The sequence below is a fragment of the Notolabrus celidotus genome, chromosome 4 (assembly GCF_009762535.1).
Source record: "Notolabrus celidotus isolate fNotCel1 chromosome 4, fNotCel1.pri, whole genome shotgun sequence".
Taxonomy (NCBI): Eukaryota; Metazoa; Chordata; class Actinopteri; order Labriformes; family Labridae; genus Notolabrus; species Notolabrus celidotus.
This window is the reverse complement of record NC_048275.1, coordinates 6,953,475-6,974,332: the sequence shown is the minus strand read 5'-3', so window position 1 is coordinate 6,974,332 and position 20,858 is coordinate 6,953,475. Positions and strand designations below refer to the sequence as shown.

Sequence of the window (20,858 nt, the reverse complement as noted above, 5' to 3'; positions counted from 1 at the left end):
GCACTGGCAAAATAAACATTTCAGCTCCTCTAATTGTATCTTAAACTCAGCAGCAGTGTCAAAGACATAAAGGTGTAAGTGATTCTAGATGTATGTATGTGAGATATGAGTGAGTTTTCTGAATGCTCTGATTTACTTTAAACAACATTATGTCCAAACAAGGAATTGTACTTTTCAGCATTTGTACCATTTACTGCAAATGCATCTGAAAAACACACACTGCTTATTCGTCTGCCTGAGACTGCTGGGACTTTTGCCAAGCGAGACATCAGAGACAGTCACTAACATTACTTGATGGCAACATCTGCTCTTCTTCAGCTCATAATGTGACAGAGAAATGTAGTAACTTGTTTGGAGTATTTCTAAGGGAAGAGACGCAGTTTTAGAGAAGCTGGTTTGAGAAAAAGGATGTGTCTCATAGTTGTAGCGCAGAGGAGCTACGAGGAACATCTCCATGATGCTACGACGAGATTCTGGGCCACCACGTAAATTCACTCCTCAGGCTGTGCGTCTGTCTTTCTGTGACAGATTCAATATGCACCTCAATATCCTCTCAATAATTCAGAGCACCTATAACACATTTGAGGCAGTCAGTTTGATATGATTCAATTCAGCCCTGTCTCAGTGCAATAAACAACAATATAATGCAATGTAATTTGTTTCAATTTGCTTCAAATGGAGTTTTGTCACTATTTGAAGAATCTTTCAGAATAAATCAGTCTAAAAGTCAGAGCTCAGACGCATTACTGTGTGTGTCAAACCAGTATTTTGTGAGAGAAGCTTGGGATTCCTTCAAAACTGACATTAATCTCAGGCATTAATCCTGCTGCATTGATTTGTAGCGTCTAGTTATTACAAGCAAAAAAAACTGAAGTTAAAAGAAGAGCTGCAAACCGAGAGAAGTATAAAGATAATGAGAATTTCCTGAAAACTCCCTTCACCAAACTCACACACATCACAGCTTCACCAATTTTCTCTCTCTGACATCCTTCTGGTTCGCTCACTGTCTTTTCATTTAAACCTTTTGATGAACCGTGTTTTTCTTTTTTTTTCTTTTCCGTCTGTCACGCTGCTTCATCAAACCGTTTGGCCTCTGCTGTCTCACCTGCAGACTGCAGCTGCTAAAGAAGCCGCTGTCTTGTTTGCTCAGTGTGATGCTCCACTCTGTTTCCAGAGAGAAGCAAACAGACTCTGGAGTGAACAGTTCATAATCCCATCACGTGCTGATGCTGTGCACTGTCTATCAAGATGAGAGGGGCGCTACGTAGAAAGGGCTGGGAAATAAATACACACCCAGGCAGGAGAGCAAAGCAAATTTGCATTTGAGAAACGGCACGACCTCATTGAAAACATGTATTTTCAAAGCAGCGTTTATTCACATTAAGAGCTAATTTAAAATATATGTAGTAAAATAATAGAGAGAGACGTGATACACTTGAGTTGTGTGTCACATCTGTCCCAAGAGGACACGGAAATTGTCTCATACCCATCCCGCAGACACCTGCTGCCACCCTGCAGGGCTAATGTCACCTTCATCAGGTACATAACAGTGTGTGTTTCAGCAGCTGTCTTGTCACGCTGATGAGCATCTTCTGACACACATGCATGCGTGTGTGCATACATGCATATTCCCTTTCCCTCATCCCCTTTCTTCCTTACAACCCTCAGGCTCTGTCCTGTGCTGCTCTCATTGTAAGGCGTACCTGAAGGACGTCATTGTGGGACGACTTTTAAAAGCTGCAAAATTTTAAAGAAAGGTCGTTTTCTACATCACACGTATGACACGGTGTGTTTTCATCTTGCTCACCGCTCTCTCTTTTTTATTAAGAATCATTCCTCCTCACAGCAGCTGCCGGCCTCCAAAGAATGGTTTAATGATTACAGAATATTTTGTCCTCAAGATGGATTTTTTTTTTTTTAAACTGAAGGGCTCTTCAGATCTCTGCAGAGGACACACTGATCATAATGTCAATATTACACAACCAGGGTTCCCCGTTTAATAAATCCAAATTCATTATTATGCAGAAAAAGGAGTAGAACCTGTGGCGGTTCATTTTGATTAGCTTTCAGCAAATTGAAAAATGTCTCACATACAGAAGTTAGAATATATGGAACTCAATATTATATACAATCATGGTGTTATTTCATCTCTTACTGTGTATATTTGTGAGTTCTTGCAGGAATAGATGCCCTGCAATATACTGTCAATGCCAAAGCAAGGTGAGAGCTGAAAACATATCCTGCCAGCAGTAAACTGGTATCATAATTGGACCTGCCCACAGCCTATTTTCCACTTACCACTCAGTTGACTGTGGTGTATAGTAATATAAGATAGGGCATTTTAATTGGCATGAGCCAGATCAACATATCAGCTGACCTATATACTGTATATACACCTATATATATATATATATACACTACCAGTCAACAGTTTGGAAACACCTTCTTATTCAATGGTTTTTATTTAATTATTTTCAACATTGTAGATTAATACTGAAGACATCAAAGCTATGAAATAATCTGGTTTTGCCATAATCTGGATTACAACAGTTGTCAAATAGGGCTATCCATTGTGTGCTAACCCTACCTCTGAACTACACAACTGATGGTCTCAAACACATTAAGAAGGCGAGTCATTCTACAAATGAACTCTTGACAAGGCTCATGTTAATTAGAAACCATTCCAGGAGACCACTTCATGAAGCAGACTGAGAGAATACCAAGAGTGTGCAAAGCTGTCATGAAGGAAATAAGGGGGGCTACTTTACAGAATCTAAAATATAAAACATTCATTTATTTATGTATAACCTTTACTTAAAGCTGGGGTTGGTAATCAGATTTAGATACACTTTTTGTCATACTGGTTAAAATGATCTTTATGTCCTGATGGCAATCAATACATGATGTGTTCTTAAAAAAGAGCGAAGAAAAGCTGCTATCAACAGCCGGAGTAAACCTGGGAAAACACCAACCACACCGTTTTTTGGGTGCCAAAATTTTAAACCATTCAAATCCCGTCTTGCCGTTCTGCCCGCCTCCTGTGCATACATTTCCCCGGCGTGCACTCTCCGTCTCCTGCCTCTGCTTTCCCTGACTCTACTGGCTGCCCCTCTCGCTCGACCTCGGCCCTGTCCCCTCTGACCCGATGAGGTGCTTTGCTCAGGACTGTAGTTCTGGATCAGAGTCTAAAAAGCTCTCACCACAGGGGCTCTGACAAGCAGAAGAATTAATGACATTTAGTAAGTCCTACAGAAAATGTAGATGTACTGTAGCGTCTGCCCGGACGCTGTAGGGATGACGAGCCGATTCGTGAACACGTTGATCTTTAATAACCGGTCACTGTCGGCCGTGATCACGCCAACCAACAAAACAACAATCAATGTTTGAATGAATGAAGAACTTCTCCTCTCCTCTCTCCCACTCTCACACACTACACCTCTCCTGATGCCTTCACTAACTGTCAACACTGTAGGAATTAAGAACATCTACACTGAACACGTTTAACAAACAGTAGAGCTGTTACAGTATTATATATGTGTTACAACTTTTCTCCTTAAATCGTGTCACCAGTACAACTGGATAATGCTAGAATGACAGTTGTGAGTACTAACAGCAGCCATGTTTGTTTGTGTTTTTAACTTTCACTATGATAATGTTTTGGTGAGGACCAGTTTTGAATCAGTCACCATCATATGGTTGCAAGTCAGCGAAGCTCGTGCATGTGAGCAGGGGGGGGCGTCGTTTTGGAGGAGCTCTGAGGGAGGAGGGGAGGGGTTAGACGGAGTCCTGAGGAAATGCTACATTCAAATTCATGCTAGTTTTCCGAGACTGCCAACCCCAGCTTTAACCAGGAACTTAGTTCAGTATTGTTTGTCACACTCCATCATCTCATCCTGAACTGACTCTCTTGACTGCTGCTGGCATTATAATGCATAATATATCATATTATAAAATTATCTTTGCCGTATTACATTATGTTATATTACATTATTATTGTTTACTACAACTCATGGTCATATTACATACCCATATTTATTGTTATGTATTGCTTAATCTGTCATTACCAACAATAATCACACCATGTCAACCTCTCACTACTGAATCATTTTTAATACTGCCTGTAATTACTGCTATTTAATCTAAATTCCATTTGTAACATTGTATATATCCAAATTGTATTTTATCTTTATTTATCAATTTTTATTTTTACTTATCTTATTTTATTCTATTTTACTTATTGAAACTTCTTCTTGATTGTACTTATGTCTGGGTTGCTGTAACAACTGAATATCCCCCCCGGGGTATCAATAAAGTAATATTATCTAGTATAGTATATTATATTATCTTATCTTAAATGCTCATTGAGATTAAAAATCTCTTTTCCAAGTGAGTCCTGGCCAAGATAGGCAGCAGCACAGTTACAAAGTTACAATAGACATGAACAAAAATAGCAGACGGATACAACAGCTACAACAACAGCAACAGCACAAGTTAAAGAGTCATCAATTAAAATGCCAAGTTATCTGTAGTGCGGTACAAGTTCAATACGCATCCCCTCACGAGTGCATATTGATGGCAGGTTTGCAGGCTTTGATTTTTTTTATTGTAGAACAGCATGGTTTTAAAGTTTTAAATCATAAAAATGATGTTGAATTGTATTAAAAGCAACTGTGTCAGAGCCTGGTCTGGGGGTGGGGTGCAGAACCATACATTATGGTGTCATCAGCATAAACATGTTCTGGTTCGTCCATTTTCTGTTAATTAAATAATTCCATGTATGTTCTTTCATAGTTTTGATGTCTTCAGTATTAATCTGCAGTGTTTCAAATAATTCAAATAAATACAAACCCTTGAATGAGAAGGTGTTTCCAAACTTATCACTGGTATTGCATATATATGCACCTGTTAGGTCTACAGCTGTGGAGTCCCCAAGCCCAGGACCAAAATATAACCTCAAGTGAAATCATTTGCACAAACTGAGCTGCAGATTTGTGCTGGACTGTCGAACATTTTCATGAAGTGATGACCTCATAAAGACACTTTCATGAAGACCACTATAATCACAGCTAAATGATGGTCTTTCAGGTATTTCAGTCATGCAATAAATCGGGTCATTCAGCTCTCCACTGTGCCGCTTCACACTGAAATAGAGAGGAGGATCCCCCCTTACATTACAGGGTACAGCAGCATTTAGCAGCACAGGAGAGTTGATGAATTCATACAGTAAAAAAAGAACTGATCTAGAGCATTAGGAAATAATTAGAACATGTTTAGGGGATAAAACTGAACACATCGATATTCTGAATGTCTCTCAGTGCAGAATTTGTTGTAACAAATGCCCTACAGATATATGAAATTACCGTATCTGGCATCACATGTTCTGCAAATCTCCACTGCCTTTTGGGAATAGCATGTACTGTTTGGTGAAATATACAGTAGATGCTCTCATGCACATAAACAGAGGCCTTGGGGAGAATCATGTCAGGGTTACATCATCTGCTCTCAGTAATTCTACCTTTATGATGTTGTTTTTTTTACAGCCTTTGCACGATCCTGTCCTTAAACATGAGAGCTAATACCATGCACTGTATTGGATATTTATTCAGTACTCAGCTGTGTGGAAGTCTCTGAAAGCCTCTCTTCTCTAGCCCTCCTCATATCATGTGTCAGATAGCAGGTTGTTTTCCTGTTGAGTACTTTATTTTTTCCCCCTTCTCTCTGCCACTGCATGACCGTGTCTGTATTTCTCCCTCTCAGTCTCGTATCATCTGCAGCCCCATTGCTGTGCTCTCTTCCAGAGTTCAGTGATGAGTACATTTCCTCCTGCTTCAAGGTGAGTTTGTGGGCCCTAAAAAGCAACAGGGGTTTCTCTGGCTCCACACAGTATTTCCTAATATGTACTCCGACCTCAGCCTGACAGCACTCGAGGGACGATACTGACTGTGGAAGCATACACAGCGGAGGGGCCATGAAATATTGCACACTGAGACTACCCCAATTTAATGTCGAGCATTACACAGTGTGTGGCAGGAAGCTGCTCTTGCAAGACGTGTTAAGTGTATGACTTCAATGCATGTAGGAGAAGAGTTCTGATTGCTTCGTGTAAAATATCCTTTTAAAGATTCATCAAAGAGAAATGACAGGCAGACTTTCACTCAGGTCTCAGAGGAGGTGCACAAGCCTTGGGTTTTTGTCCTCTACTGTTAAACCTACCCTATATGCAATCTAGGGATCCAAATGTAAAAAGTTTGGTTCATTCTTCTTTCTATCACTTAAGAAATATCACCAAACTCAGACCTTTTGTGTCCACAGATGAGCTAGAAATGATTATTCACGCTTTTGTGTCATCTCAGCTGGATTACTGTAACTCTCTTAGCAATGCTTCCTTGAACCGCCTACAAGTGGTCCAACATGCTGCTGCTACTAAGCTGTTGACAAAATCATCTAAAAGGTCGTATGTTACTCAAATCCTCATATCTTTGCACTGGCTTCCAGTTAAATGTAGAATCCAGTTTAAAATGACTGTTGTTGTGTGCAGAGCGCTCAATGGTCAGGCTCCAGTCTATATCAAGGTGCTGCTGAGGCCATATAACTCCAGCAGGAGTCTTAGGTCCTCAGATCAGGGTTTATTGGTTGTGTCTCGTACTGATTGTCACCTGGCTTTGTTACTGGATTCTGATTGGTCAAAACTTTCTAACAATGGTAATTAATTCTCAAAGAAAGCAACCTGATCAAACATGTCGTATCAAATCAATCGAGGGGAGGAGTCTAGCACATTTGCCCTCTGCCTGTTGACACTGTGGCAAAAGCATTAGTTTGCATGTCAGGCTGGTCTTAAGAGTGGAGACATAATGATGACACATTTCCCCAAGGGGACAATGACGTATTTTGGAAGGTATCTTATCCTAATTTGCTCATAAGGTTGGAATCTCAATCAATCTTTATTTATAGAGCACCAAATCACAACAAATGTTATCTGAAGACTCTTTCCAAACAGAGCAGGTCTAGACCGTACTCTATGTTCTACTATTAACAAAGATCCCACATCAAGACAGGATAAGATCCAGTCCCATCTTACAGAAAGGACTCATCTTAATCCACCATGAGCAGAGCACTTTGCAGGATTTAGCAAGTTACAGCAGCAAGGAGAAACTTCCTTTAACAGGCAGAAACCTCCAGCAGGACCAGACTCATGTTAGACACACATCTGAGACCGAGGTGGTTTTGGAAAGAGGGATGAAGAGAGAGAGATAATAGTGGTGGGACAGATAGTAGTAAAGTAATCTGTATATATGTGTCACTTCTTGAACAAAAGTATCACAATGTGCTCTTCCTGCCTTAAGTTAGAGAAGCATCCTCATCAAATCTTTAGTGTTTGAGCGTAGTTGTCACTTTCTGAATAACTATGATTGACTATGATGAAGCTGATACTCTCCTATGATAGATACTCTTCCTCTTCTTGATCTAAAATGTGGTTTTCATTTTCTCCTCCAGTTTCCAGTAACAGAGATCCGGTTTTGATGTGTCCCACACACTGTAATTGGCAAATTAATTTGGGTCACAGGAAGCCCTGTCTCCATGGCAACAGAAGACACATCTGTTATGCTTAGGAGTCAAGGCCAAAGATATCTTAATGAGGTGACCGTTTTCAGAGACTGTACACCAAAAGCTGCATGAACCGTGTTTACGAAACTGGGCACACATACAGGCATTTTCATTTCTCAGAGCAGCGAGCACGCCGAACCTATGTGGGCCGCGGGAGCCGTGCAGACAGCTCCTTATTGAATCTGTAGCAAAGCCAGCGGAAAAAAAGCTTCATGTGTAAAGTTAGGGTCAATAAAAAGCACTAAGCAAAGTCCAGTGTATTGGATTTCTCATACACAGGAGGGTGCTTTGAAACACAATGCCGAATGTGTACCAGGGGCAGCAGTAAAGAAAGGTGAGAACACACTGTCAATCTCTGCAGTCAAAGAGCTGACATTTATTACATCATATACATGATGTGGGATTGTGGAGGTCTTCCTGCTGCCTGCGTATGAGCAGTGAGATCCACTTCTTACCTTATTAGGTGAGCAGCCCCTGGCACAGAGTATTAGTGGATATGAATTTTCCCCCGGGCACTTATTAAAGACCTGAGCATTAATGATCCAATTCCCCGTCTCATGATCCTCAAGGACCTCTCAGCTGCCTATTGAAAGGACTCTTAACCCTACATAAAGCTCAGCACATGCACCTGCCTCAGACTCTGGAGTGCTCCAATAAAGGCAAAATGCATTGGATGCACACATGTAGCCACTTTTACTCAATAAAAAATCGATGCTGCATTGATTTTTCATAACGCTACAAACCACCGTGCATTAAAAGAAATGCCTGCTTAGTGGTGCTAAGCAGACAAGTGACATTTTGCCTCACAAAATTACAACGTAATGTTATCCACCATTTTAGCAATTACACAGCTGGGATTTAGAACAAGCAACAGGAAACTAGACATATAAAACAGCGCTTGCTGAGGGAATAAAACACTCCAGTTTAAATCTGACTGTGATCCTTTCATTTGTTCCCATCAAGACTTCAGTCTGTGAGGAAGAAGAAGAGATACTGAAAAATGGATGCAAAAGAAGACTATCACTGGAATGTGTCAGAAAAGAGGAAATCCTTTCAAATAATTCAGAGCTTTACAGACGTAAACATTACACCACCAGAATAGATCCACTGTTCTTTTCTAAATGATGCTTTCTGTTTGCTTGAGTTAGGTACTGGTTCTGTTTGCTTGAGTTTGGTTCTGGTTCTGTTTGCTTGAGTTGGTTCTGGTTCTGTTTATTTGAGTTTGGTTCTGGTTCTGGTTCTGTTTGCTTGAGTTCGGTTCTGGTTCGGTTCTGGTTCGGTTCTGGTTTGGGTGTGGTTCTGTTCGGTTCTGGTTCGGTTCTGATTCGGTTCTGGTTCGATTCTGGTTCGGTTCTGTTCGGTTCTGGTTCGGTTCTGGTTCGGTTCTGGTTTGGGTGTGGTTCGGTTCTGGGTCGGTTCTGGTTCGATTCTGGTTCGGTTCTGGTTCTGTTTGGTTCTGGTTCGGTTCTGGTTCGGTTCTGGTTCGGTTCTGTTCGGTTCTGGTTCGGTTCTGGTTTGGGTGTGGTTCGGTTCTGGGTCGGTTCTGGTTCGATTTTGGTTCGGTTCTGGTTCTGTTTGGTTCTGGTTCGGTTCTGGTTCGGTTTTGGTTCGATTTGGTTCTGGTTCTGTTAGGTTCTGGTTCGGTTCTGGTTCGGTTTAGTTCGGTTCTGGTTCGTTCTCGTTCAATTTTGGTTCTTGTTCGGTTCTGGTTTGATTCTGGTTCGATTCTGGTTCTGTTTAGTTCTGGTTCTGTTTGCTTTTGGTTTGGTTCTGGTTTGGTTCTGGTTCGGTTCTGGTTCTGTTTGGTTCTGGTTCTGTTTGCTTGATTTTGGTTCTGGTTCTGTTTGCTTGAGTTTGGTTCTGGTTCTGTCTGCTTAAGTTTAGTTCTGGTTCTAACCCTAACCCTAATCATAACCCTAACCCTAATCCTAACCCTAACCCTAATCACAACCCTAACCCTAACCTTAATCACAACCCTAACCCTAATCCTAACCCTAATCACAACCCTAAACCTAACCCTAACCCTAATCCTAACCCTAATCACAACCCTAACCCTAATCCTAACCCTAACCCTAATCACAACCGTAACCCTAACCCTAACCCTAACCCTAATCACAACCCTAACCCTAACCCTAACCCTAACCCTAACCCTAATCACAACCCTAACCCTAACCCTAACCCTAATCCTAACCCTAACCCTAATAACAACCCTAACCCTAACCCTAATCCTAACCCTAATCCTAACCCTAATCACAACCCTAACCCTAACCCTAATCCTAACCCTAATCACAACCCTAACCCTAACCCTAACCCTAATCCTAACCCTAATCACAACCCTAACCCTAATCACAACCCTAACCCTAACCCTAACCCAGCCCTAACCCTAATCACAACCCTAACCCTAACCCTAATCCTAACCCTAACCCTAATCCTAACCCTAATCCTAACCCTAATCACAACCCTAACCCTAATCCTAACCCTAACCCTAATCACAACCCTAACCCTAACCCTAATCCTAACCCTAACCCTAACCCTAATCACAACCCTAACCCTAACCCTAACCCTAATCCTAACCCTAATCACAACCCTAACCCTAATCCTAACCCTAACCCTTACCCTAATCACAACCCTAACCCTAACCCAGCCCTAACCCTAACCTAAACCCTAACCCTAATCGCAACCCTAACCCTAATCCTAACCCTAATCACAACCCTAACCCTAATCCTAACCCTAATCACAACCCTAACCCTAATCCTAACCCTTATCCTAACCCTAATCACAACCCTAACCCTAACCCTAATCCTAACCCTAATCACAACCCTAACCCTAATCCTAACCCTAATCCTAACCCTAATCCTAACCCTTACCCTAACCCTAATCACAACCCTAACCCTAACCCTAATCCTAACCCTTACCCTAACCCTAATCACAACCCTAACCCTAACCCTAACCCTAAACGCAACCCTAACCCTAACCCTAAATGCAACCCTAACCCTAACCCAGCCCTAACCCTAACCCTAATCACAACCCTAACCCTAACCCTAACCCAACCCTAACCCTAACCCTAACCCAGCCCTAACCCTAACCCTAACCCTAACCCTAATCGCAACCCTAACCCTAACCCAGCCCTAACCCTAACCCTAATCATAACCCTAATCCTAACCCCTAACCCTAATTATAAGCATTACCAATATGGCTCCCGCCGATGATTGGCTTCAAAACAGCGCTCAAGAACAGATGGGTGACGTCACAGATACTACGTCCATTATTTTGTGCAGTCTATGCCCTAGTTTGAAAATTTAGCCTAGACCCTCCCACAATACAATGTACCCACATAAAGCTGATGCATGGCCTTGCAACAGGCGCTATCTGTCCACACTACATCCATCAAATATATGGCTTTATGCTTGTTTGCGTCGCATGCCGTTAGGACATGATGTTAAACAACATCATAGAAATGTCAGCGCCTTGCAGCCAGCAGCACAAGGTTTTATATTCTTGCATGAGTTGTGCTTTCTGGCTAGGATTTAGAAAAAACCTCACATGTCGACTCTTATTGAATATTTTCTCACTCATGATCATGTCGGTGACCTCGTCTCACACTGGTTCTCAAAACTCTGCTGTTTTTGCTGAAATCTCCAGTAGTCCATATGAACTGAACCATGAGTTCATCTAAAGGAGTTAGCATCAGCAGTATTTTCAGTGTTACATAGCTATCAATCATGTGGAATCAGACGTCAGTCTTTGTGTTTTCTGGCAACAGGCCGGCCTGATTGGGATTCAATGGACGAGCTGGATTGTCAGCACATGCCCGGCGCTGGTGATGCAAAGTCTGAGTCATTAACACTCAACAAGCGCGGTGCAGCCCCAGGGCACCCTGCTTTCTGACAGTAATGCATTCTAATCTTGTCAGCCCATTGAGAGCTTCAGCTACATTACAGATAACAGGAGCCGAATCAAACGCCGCTGTCTGTCAACATCTCAGATCAATCAGGAGCTAAAAGTCTGTGGGGCGGCCATGCATGCTTCTCAGGCCAATCACCAGAAACCCAGCACAAAGCATCAGACTCCACAACTGCAGGACAAGTTAGCTCTGACGTGCTCTTTTAAAAAAATCTGTGCCGTCTCCTGCTGGCCAAAAAAAACGACAACAAGCAAAGTCCCAAAAGTGATTTCAATTAAAAACCTTCTTTTTCACATTCAGTCACTCTCGGCACAGAAGGGAGCTGGGATTTTTTATTCAGAGTGCAGAGTGTTAGAGAAGCTCCAGACAGGGCTGTGAAAAAGAGGCAGAAAGTGGGATGAGGACGGTTTATTTTGAGGGTTCGGCTGTGCATTATTCAGCAATCGGTGTGGCGGAGAGTCAGACATGTCAGGTTCACCTCCTGCAGCATCATTCCTCCCTCTTTAATAAATAAAAAGGCATTCCAGTTCAGTCCTAATTAAACCACATGAGCTGGAGCTATTAGAAGGTAATGATTACTTCATTTGAAAAAGTCAACGATCTCTATCAGCACTGAAGGGCCTCTGAAAGTGGATGTAGAGGCAGGGATTTTCAAGGGTTTTTTCTGTAGTCATAGATGCATCTGACGCATCACTGCAGTATGTGGAGCAACTCCCCGAACGCACGTGAATAAATGCTTTCTAAAAAAACCCGAATGAAACACTTGTTGGTTCCTGAGCTTCCTGATCTATGTGGAAAATGTTTCAGCTAAGTTCTGTCTTGTCCTGTTTCCATCGCTCCACATTTCCAGTCATCCTGTATACATAAAGTGATACTTCAGACCATTAAGTAGATTCATTATTCATAAGGAGATTATTACTTTGCTGGTTCACTTCCCATAATTGTCCAGATATTTTTCCCTGTGATCCCGGGTACAGGAAGTGCATGAGAGGGAGGATAAACATCATAAATAATCAAAAGGATGTCATCAACACAGACATGGATCAGAATACAAATATGTCCCAAAGCGGACAAGAGACACCGGCCACACAGCGAGAGACATACGATACATCCGATAATCACACACACACAGGCACAGTCTCTCCTCTTCCAGCATCCAGGTAGATTCTTCTGATTTACCAATGCAAACTGAAACATCATGTATTATAAATAAACCTCCTGGAAGCTGAAATAACACAACTCTATTCATCCTGACAAATTTAATTGCTACAAATCAAATATCCACGTCTGCGATTCAAGGCTCGCAAAGCAATCCAGCAATTCATGCTTCATTCATCTCGATCTGGCAGCAACATGCATGAATTATTTTGAGATAAAAGTTCTCAAGAAGCCTGCACGAGGAGCTGACTGACAGATCCCATCTTACGCAGACACCAACATGACCTCTTTCCACACCTGAGTGGGAAAACACGCCGCTCACTCAGCTGTCTTTGTCTCAAAATTTTCAGTCTGGAGAAAACATACCGGCTGTGCTCTGAAATACATGACATCTCATGTAAACTATCCACTCAGATAAATGATTAATGCAAGCTGCTCCTCTGTAGTAATAAGTTGCAGTTTATTCCTTGATTCAACAGGGGGGGGGGGGGGGGGGGGGGGGGGGGGTCCCAACGCTTTCACACATCAAGGTCTGTTTACAGGTCACAGGAAGTACTACTGCACATGTAAGTTCAGGATGCAGACGTAATCTGTATCAGGTCTTTTGAGGCTCTTCGTGGTGATGTGCAAAACCCACATGAGTCCATTGAATCAAGTGTAATTTGGAGCTTTAGACTGAAGTTTGAAAATCAAATAATGTGGAGATAGAAAGATGAGTTTTGACCTCAGCTGACCTCAGCCTGATTGTTTTCTCTGCTTGAGTCTGAAGACTTCGCCAGCTGCTTCTAGCATAACACGCCACAGTCTTTATCAGAAGCATATTCTGTTTAAAGGTGAGCACTTTGCAGTCCTTACCTCACCAACTGGTTTGTGGAACCCTCTTTTAAAGGCACTAGTTCCAGGTTTTGGCCATTCACAGTTTTAGTTTGTGGGCACTTTTAGAGAAGATGGTGGATTCTCATCATTTAGTCTCCACTATGTTTGACAGGTTGTCATTGTAATGACTTGTCAATCACAGGCAGCAACACTCCAATGCATACCTGACTTTATAGAAAGTTTTATTCTAAATTGGACTAGTTTGACGGAAATGATGTCATGCTGTAGGGAAAATGTTTCCTCAGGAAATACAGTATATCAGCTGAGAGGTAAGCTAATCCTCTCATCTCTTTCTATACAATGTGACTTCCTTTTGCACCCCCTGAGGTCCCCCCCCTGCTGGACACTATGAATGCAGGTCTGAGGCAGTTCCATATTTGCTTAAATTTTGCAACCACAGGCTTCAAATAGTGAATGAATGAATGAATAAAACCTTTGCCTTGCACCAGAAGCATAAAAACGTAAATAACAAAGACCCACCAACAATAATAAATATTACACAAAGCCATTAAAAGGGTAGATCACTTAAGCATTGCAAGGCTGCTGATCAGGAATATCAAGTGCTGAGTTCAAAAGCTGATTGCTGCATGGGACATAAAGGATGTGATGCAGCTTTAAGATGTCATACCGGTCATATGTACATGTGTAGCCCAGTGAAAAATATTAATTATATTATGTATTTGTTAAATTAAACTGACTGTAAACATCTCATATTTGAATTGCTCCGAGTGTGTTTTTCATGCTCATAAAAACCTGGTGCAATCTTAACCGTGCAACAACTTACCTTACTATGGATTAATAATAACACTATCATAATCATTATTATTATGTAATCACTGTTTTGAAAGTTGTTGTTTTATTTATTTTTGGTGCCATGTGTTTGTGACAATTTTGTTTTTGTTTCCATTATTTGTAGTTTAATGCTACTCATCGTTTATTTGCTCAGATACTTAGTTTATTTTTCATTTTCATTCTTGATTTTTAGAATTGGCTGCTATTGCATCTTTGTTTTATGGATAATGTGTGATTTTTAAATCATTGTTTTTCTTGTTTTTGTTTTTGTTTTGTGGACCCCAGGAAGGCTAGCAACCACAATGTGGAAGCTAATGGGGATCCTAATAAATAAAGACATAAGATAGAAGTGTACATAGTGTATACATCTGTTTTATTTACTATATTTTATTTTATATTCACTTTTATAATTATTATTATTATTATTTTATTTTTTTAAATATTAAAGTACTGTGTTGTATTCTCATGTCCCATGTTGTAAGCTGCTGGTACCGGTGGTTCTCCCCAATTGGGTGATCAATAAAGTGCAATAAGTCCAATTTCAAAATGGTTGGTAAATAAATACATAAACAAATAAATACGGATTTAAAAAGAGTGTGATTAAAATACATATTTTGTTATTTAAAAAAAACGTGTTGTAATTAATGCAAGTTCATAATAATGTTTAAAATTCATTGATTTTTTAAAATTTATTTATGTTGTTAAAAATGTTTAAAATCCTTCAGATGATATCAATGAGCAGAAGTGCACCTGGTCACTGACGCACTTCCAGGTGTGTTAATTGGCTCACGTGATGAACAGCTGAGGCTCGTGAGAGAGAAAAAAAGACGACACTAACGAGGCATCCTGAAGTTTTCTGCTCAGTGGATTTTCAGGAGTTTTTTCACAGACTTTTGTGTTTAAACTTTGTCTCTGGATTATTTCTAAGGTGCTCTGTAAGAAGACATGTTTGTAAATAACTGAACTCACCATTGAGAGGGATTCAAAAACGCAGCTGCTGCTAGTTTATCCAGCTCGACCCTGGAGTTTCGTCTGGACTCTGGAAACACCTGGACACTGAAAACTACAACCGGACAGCGCTGTGAGCCACCTGCGCATGCTCAGAGCTCCTCTGGCAACTTTGGATTACCACCGGACCTGTGACGTCACTGCAGCCTCGCTTGCTCGTTAAGGAGAGCTATGGATGCGTGCACCACTCTGTGGACTTCACATCTGTAAAAAGGTACTGTCCTGATCTTTTATTTTATTCTGCTCTGTTTGAGTGAAGCTGCTGAGTTTTTGGTCACAATGCATACACTCATCAGTACAGACCTGCAACAAGGTTTTTATTTTCAGAATATATTAATTTGTTGGTTTAGCATAGAGGTACAACTGATTGTTTTTATTTTGTGAAACTTAAGGGAACAATATAAGAGGACTTATTTAGTTTTAAGACTGAAACTGAAATAGTTTTTTTTGGTTTAAATGTGTCACATTGTGATATAAGTCAAACATTGTTGAATACAGAAACTGAAAATAACTAAAAGGAAAATTTAATATTGGATTTTTGATTTTTGATTACTATTATTTGTAAGGTAACTTTACAAAATGTAAAGAGACAGTATGCTTTTAAACATTTTACTTTGTTTTTTCACTAAATCTTAGTCATTTCCAGAGGGAAGGGTTTATTTTATGACACAAGATTTATAATATTACTGAGTTACTCTACTAAAGTAATTAGGCATAAGAACTCCAGGCTCCTTACTACTTATTTAAGGTGTAGGCAGGCTACACATGCACCTCAAAGTTAAAAAGTGTGCATTCAAATCAACCCTGTATTTTTCAAAAATATTCAACTTAAGAGTTTTGCCCAAATACGGGCATGGCTGACTTGATTGACAGGCAGGCCCCCTGTAGCTGTTGGCGAAGAGGCTAAAGGCCCGCCTCTTTACCTCACGCTAGCTTGACAGAAATTCGGTTGCGTTCAGCGTTTGCAATATGGCGCCTGCTGACAATTAGTTTCAAAACTTCAGTGACAGATGGGTGACGTCAAGGATACTACCTCCATTTTTTTTATATCTATGGTTTAAACCAGAGGGGGTACTTTGCAAAGTCAAGAAATACTGCACATTTGTTCACCACAGGGCTGACAGCGTAACACGTCACTCGCGATGTGATTAAGGTGCGAGTGAGTTGCAAGGTGCAAGTTCTCTTTGTATTTAAAACAAAGAGTTGACTAAACGCCAGTTATATTAGTGTTTTTTTCAAGGCGTCATCATCTGCAGATTTACTCATTACACAGTTATCCTGTCAGCTGACACAGTCATTAGTTTCCACTGAGAACGGTGACACTGTGGAGACTGGTCCCAAAAAAAGCTGAAGGACAGACGGGACTAAAGGTGATGCGTCTGGTTCTGCCGCATCAGCTTTGGTCCTTGTTTTCAAAACTGTCCATCACCAGCCCCAGAATGTCACAGAGGGAAACACTGTCGCTGAACCGTGTAAGGTTCGCTGACTGTTATTTGACCTCAAAGATTATCCTGATGTTTCATTTCATACCAAATTGAACTGAATAGATTCTTGTAAAAATAAACATTTTGTTTGAGGGATGAGGCTTGGCAGAGTGCTGCTGTTCAAATATTAATTTTATCATGAAGACTCTCTCATGGAAAAGAAAAAAAAAAGTCCATTCTGTGCTGACCTACATCCCGCTAACTGATATGGCGTCCATATTTTGGGGTTGTGTGGTGTCTATCCACAACATAAGTCGCACAGCCTGTGGAGGGAGCCTCTACAAAAGTAATATGATGTGTCTGTTGATCACCTAAATAAAAATAAATTGGTCTCCGGTCTGCGGCTTTGATGGAGACGTCTTCATTTTCACAAATTAAGATGCAGACGCAGTTGTGTGAAATCTTAGATGTGATAAACATTCAGGCTTAGGCTGCCAATTATACTCCATCACATTTAATGTCTGCGCTAAAGTTATTCCAGCCTTTAAAAAAACACCTCAAATAAAGATGATGTGTGAGCTGCTGAAATGTGTTTTTTATTTTAGTGTGGTTGTTTATTTTGGTCTAATACCAAACATGCTAAATATACAGTAAATGTGATGAAAGAAGCTCACGTTCAAGGGAAACAGAAGTGCAGCAATATGCTTTATGTGGATGCATACACCCTGCAAAAACACCCAAAGGTAACAAAGAGGGAATCGAAGTGTCTCAGTGGAGTAAGTGCCTCTGTCTACCCGAGTGCTCTGTTTGTCCATTTAGAAATGTCATCGGCTTCAGGACTCCCCAGGATGCTAGCTAAAAGCTTCACTACAATGGTCTTCCCCATTTACTGAACGGGCTGGCGGAGAGATAGTGCTCTGTTTTTGTGTACCTGTGGTCACCGAGAGAGCCGGAGAGCAAAGGTCTCTACCCTGGACTAAACCCGGGTGAGGATATTAGCCAGCGACCGCCCTGGGGAAGGTTATGGAGCAGCTCAGATAAGAGCTCCTCACCGCAGCACAGAGGACGGGAAAAGTCAAAACAGTGCTGAACAGTGAGGACATGACTTAGAACTACAGTTATTGATTTCCACTGAATGTGGTGTTATCATCCAATTTTCATTTTTTACATATTTGAGCATTTTTGAAGTTCTTCGCCAATAAAAATAATCTCTGCAGGGTTTTGTTCAAGACTCTGGGTCAGCAGTGTGAGGTCTTTAGGTGGCTTGGTTTGGTGTCAGCTGTATTGTGGTGAGGAGGCAAAGTTGTGTTTCACCTCGATAATCCAACAATCACTTGTGGGCTTGAGCTGTGAGTGGTGACTGAAAGAAGGACATTGTGGATCCTACCGGTGTGGCTGTGGCTCAGCGGTAGAGTTGGTCTTCTCTCAATGGACAGTTTGGTGGTTTGATCCCAGCTCCCATTGCCTTCATGCCGAAGTGTCCTTTTGCAAAACATTGAACTCCAAATAGCTCCCATGCAATAAAACCACCCACACACATCTGCACATAGCATCTCGTCCTTTCCCATTGATGTACAGGATGTTGAGGGGATGAATGGTAAAGTAGTGTAAAGGTGCTTTGACTGGTTTTAAGACAAGGAAAGCGCCACCCAAAATCCTTTACTGGGACTGGGTATTTGTCAAGTCAGAAGCAGGACTTGTGTTCAAATCAACAGTTTGGGTTGTTTGTAGCAGGCTGGCAGTAATTTTCTTTGCACATTGTTGTTTTAATGCTCTCAGCTGTGACTTTGGACAAACATCTTCTTACTGAGCTCTTAAAGAATGAAGCTCAGAACATGTGTGTGTCGTGTTTCTTTTTGAAGTCAATAATGATACACAGTAATATAACAACTGTATGCAACTTAGATGATAGTTTTAAGGTAGATAGTGCAGCTGTAGAGGGTAAATGCTATTAATTAGGGACGGGGCATGATTTTCGACTGCTTGAATATTGATTCACTTATTAAAAATTGAAAAGTTAAAATGAATATCATCTCACTTTTCATTGCTTTCACCGGTGCCTGGTTGTAATACGGTATTCCTTCCAGATATTTGCTGTAGAGCATCTTAAAGCTGTTTGCTAACTGCATTAAGTATCAGAAGAAGAAGAAGAAGAAGAATGCTAACTTCAATCAATTGCAAAAGTATAAGAAAACATTAGCGACAGTTGCTGGTAATACGTGTGTAGTAATAATAAATAATAGTAACTGGAATTACTTTCAAGAAACCTAAGGTCGCTTCACGGGGTCAGGTAGGGGGTCTGGGGGGTACGTGGGGACAATACGAGCTAATGGGGAAAGGCCTTGAGGAATACTGCTTTTTTAAAGCTGTACAGAGTTGGGGCGCTGTGGATGTCGGGAGGGAGAGATTTCCACAGAGTAGGGGCTGCCACACTGAAGGCTCTGCCTCTAAAAGTCCACAGCTTAGTCCGGGGGATGGAGAGGAGACCCAGGTCTAAAGACCAGAGGTTCCGGGATGGAGTGTGTTAGTGGTGTGAGATTCAGAAACAGAGCTATTCCCACAGACTAAGCATGGCTGTAAATGTTAACGTATAGGGACCGCTGCTGCGTCACAGAAACACCGGCATTAAGGTGGAGTCAGACGCTGCCAGTGTTCGCTATTAGCAGCACCTCCTCCCGGTGCAGGTTAACGCTCGATGATGAATAATCGCCAAATAGCAGCCAGTGATTATCAAATGGTATTTTGGCTTGGAATGACCATCCCTACTATTAATGTGCATGTGTGCACATCCCTCGGCCACCCCTGCTCTATCAGTGCCCCAGTTGTGCCACCCCAGTAAACGTCTGACCCCGCCCCTGACTAGGAGGAGACCCAAAAGTAGAACCAGAGCTTGCTGGAGGGATTATATCACATAACCGGTCTGAGAATGACTCTGCAATGACTCACACCTGGCCTACTCTCAATGTAACCCAACCTTAGATAAGCACAAGAAGAAAAAGTAAAGATAGACGACATTTCAAAGAGTACTTCCATGCTTTCTAGCAACTTCCAGCTCAGTTACAACTTGTTCCTTCAGTCCTGAAGCTGCTGAAAGAATTAAACTTATTGCAGGATTTAATCAAACTATGGTTGCCATGTGCAGATTATGTAGAGAGAAGAAGACATTTGCATTGGAGCATCTGAACATATGCCCAAGCTTTTACAGAACTGTCCTATAAATGTCCTCGTCTGGCAAACAGGTTGATTGCTTTCAGAGATATAAATTCTTTAATGCGCATCCAAAACTAATCTACATCACTCAGATCCTTCCCACTCAGTGTAACTGATGCTCATCACCGAAACACCTCCACACAAATGTGCATTGAGAAATTGTTTAAATCAAGAAGACACATAATTCACATCAGTTTGTGTTCCATATGCATGCCTGCAGGAGGATGCTTCACGATGTTAAACCACAGCTATAATTATGCCATTATGTAGCAGTAACTCTGATTTCTATATTCCATGTAGCCCTCGGGCCCGTGTATGTAGAAAGGAGAAATCCCATCTCAAGGTAAAAGCACCCACTTCACTGTGGGTTCTGTACGCAGCTCATTAAATGAAGTTCCTCCAGGGACCAACTTGGGATAGGATTCACACCGGTGCCTTTGTTACCGCAGGCGACTCGCGAGGGAGGGGAGACAACAGGGATCACAGGGAACAAACAGTGCAGCCAATCAGGACGCTCTTTCAAACATGTTACATCCTCCTTTATTGTAGAAACATGGCTGGAACATTGTTTTTCTCTCTCTTCTAATGTATGTCATTAGTGTGAAAATCAAAGGGGGATAGAAGACAGCTCAATGGGAACAAAGTAAACAACAGGATGTGTGTTAGACCAATCACAGAGCACGTCTTGGAAGACTTCATACTTCAAAACAGTGTCTTATTTTAGATTAGACTGCATGTAACGTCATTGAAGTTGTACTGCGTGCTCATAGTTGGGTTAACTTTATTCAGATCATGTAGTCTGATATTGTAGACAAACATCAGGCAAAGTTTAAGGAAGGTTTTTCCGAACACATCCATCACTGTGGGTCCTTCAATATTAG

At 41.3% G+C, this 20,858-nt stretch overlaps 1 protein-coding gene and 1 long non-coding RNA gene across 2 annotated transcripts in view; one reads left to right on the top strand and one right to left on the bottom strand.

Annotated features, from left to right (window-relative positions):
* Window positions 1-20,858, bottom strand: part of LOC117811937 (neurexin-1a-like) — a 404,484-nt gene that overhangs the window by 303,967 nt on the left and 79,659 nt on the right. The window lies entirely within an intron of this gene.
* LOC117811938 overlaps window positions 15,113-20,858 on the top strand; it is a 103,544-nt gene continuing 97,798 nt past the window's right edge. The window contains exon 1 of the long non-coding RNA XR_004631088.1: window positions 15,113-15,557. This is a non-coding gene — a long non-coding RNA (uncharacterized LOC117811938). The remainder of the gene's footprint in view (window positions 15,558-20,858) is intronic.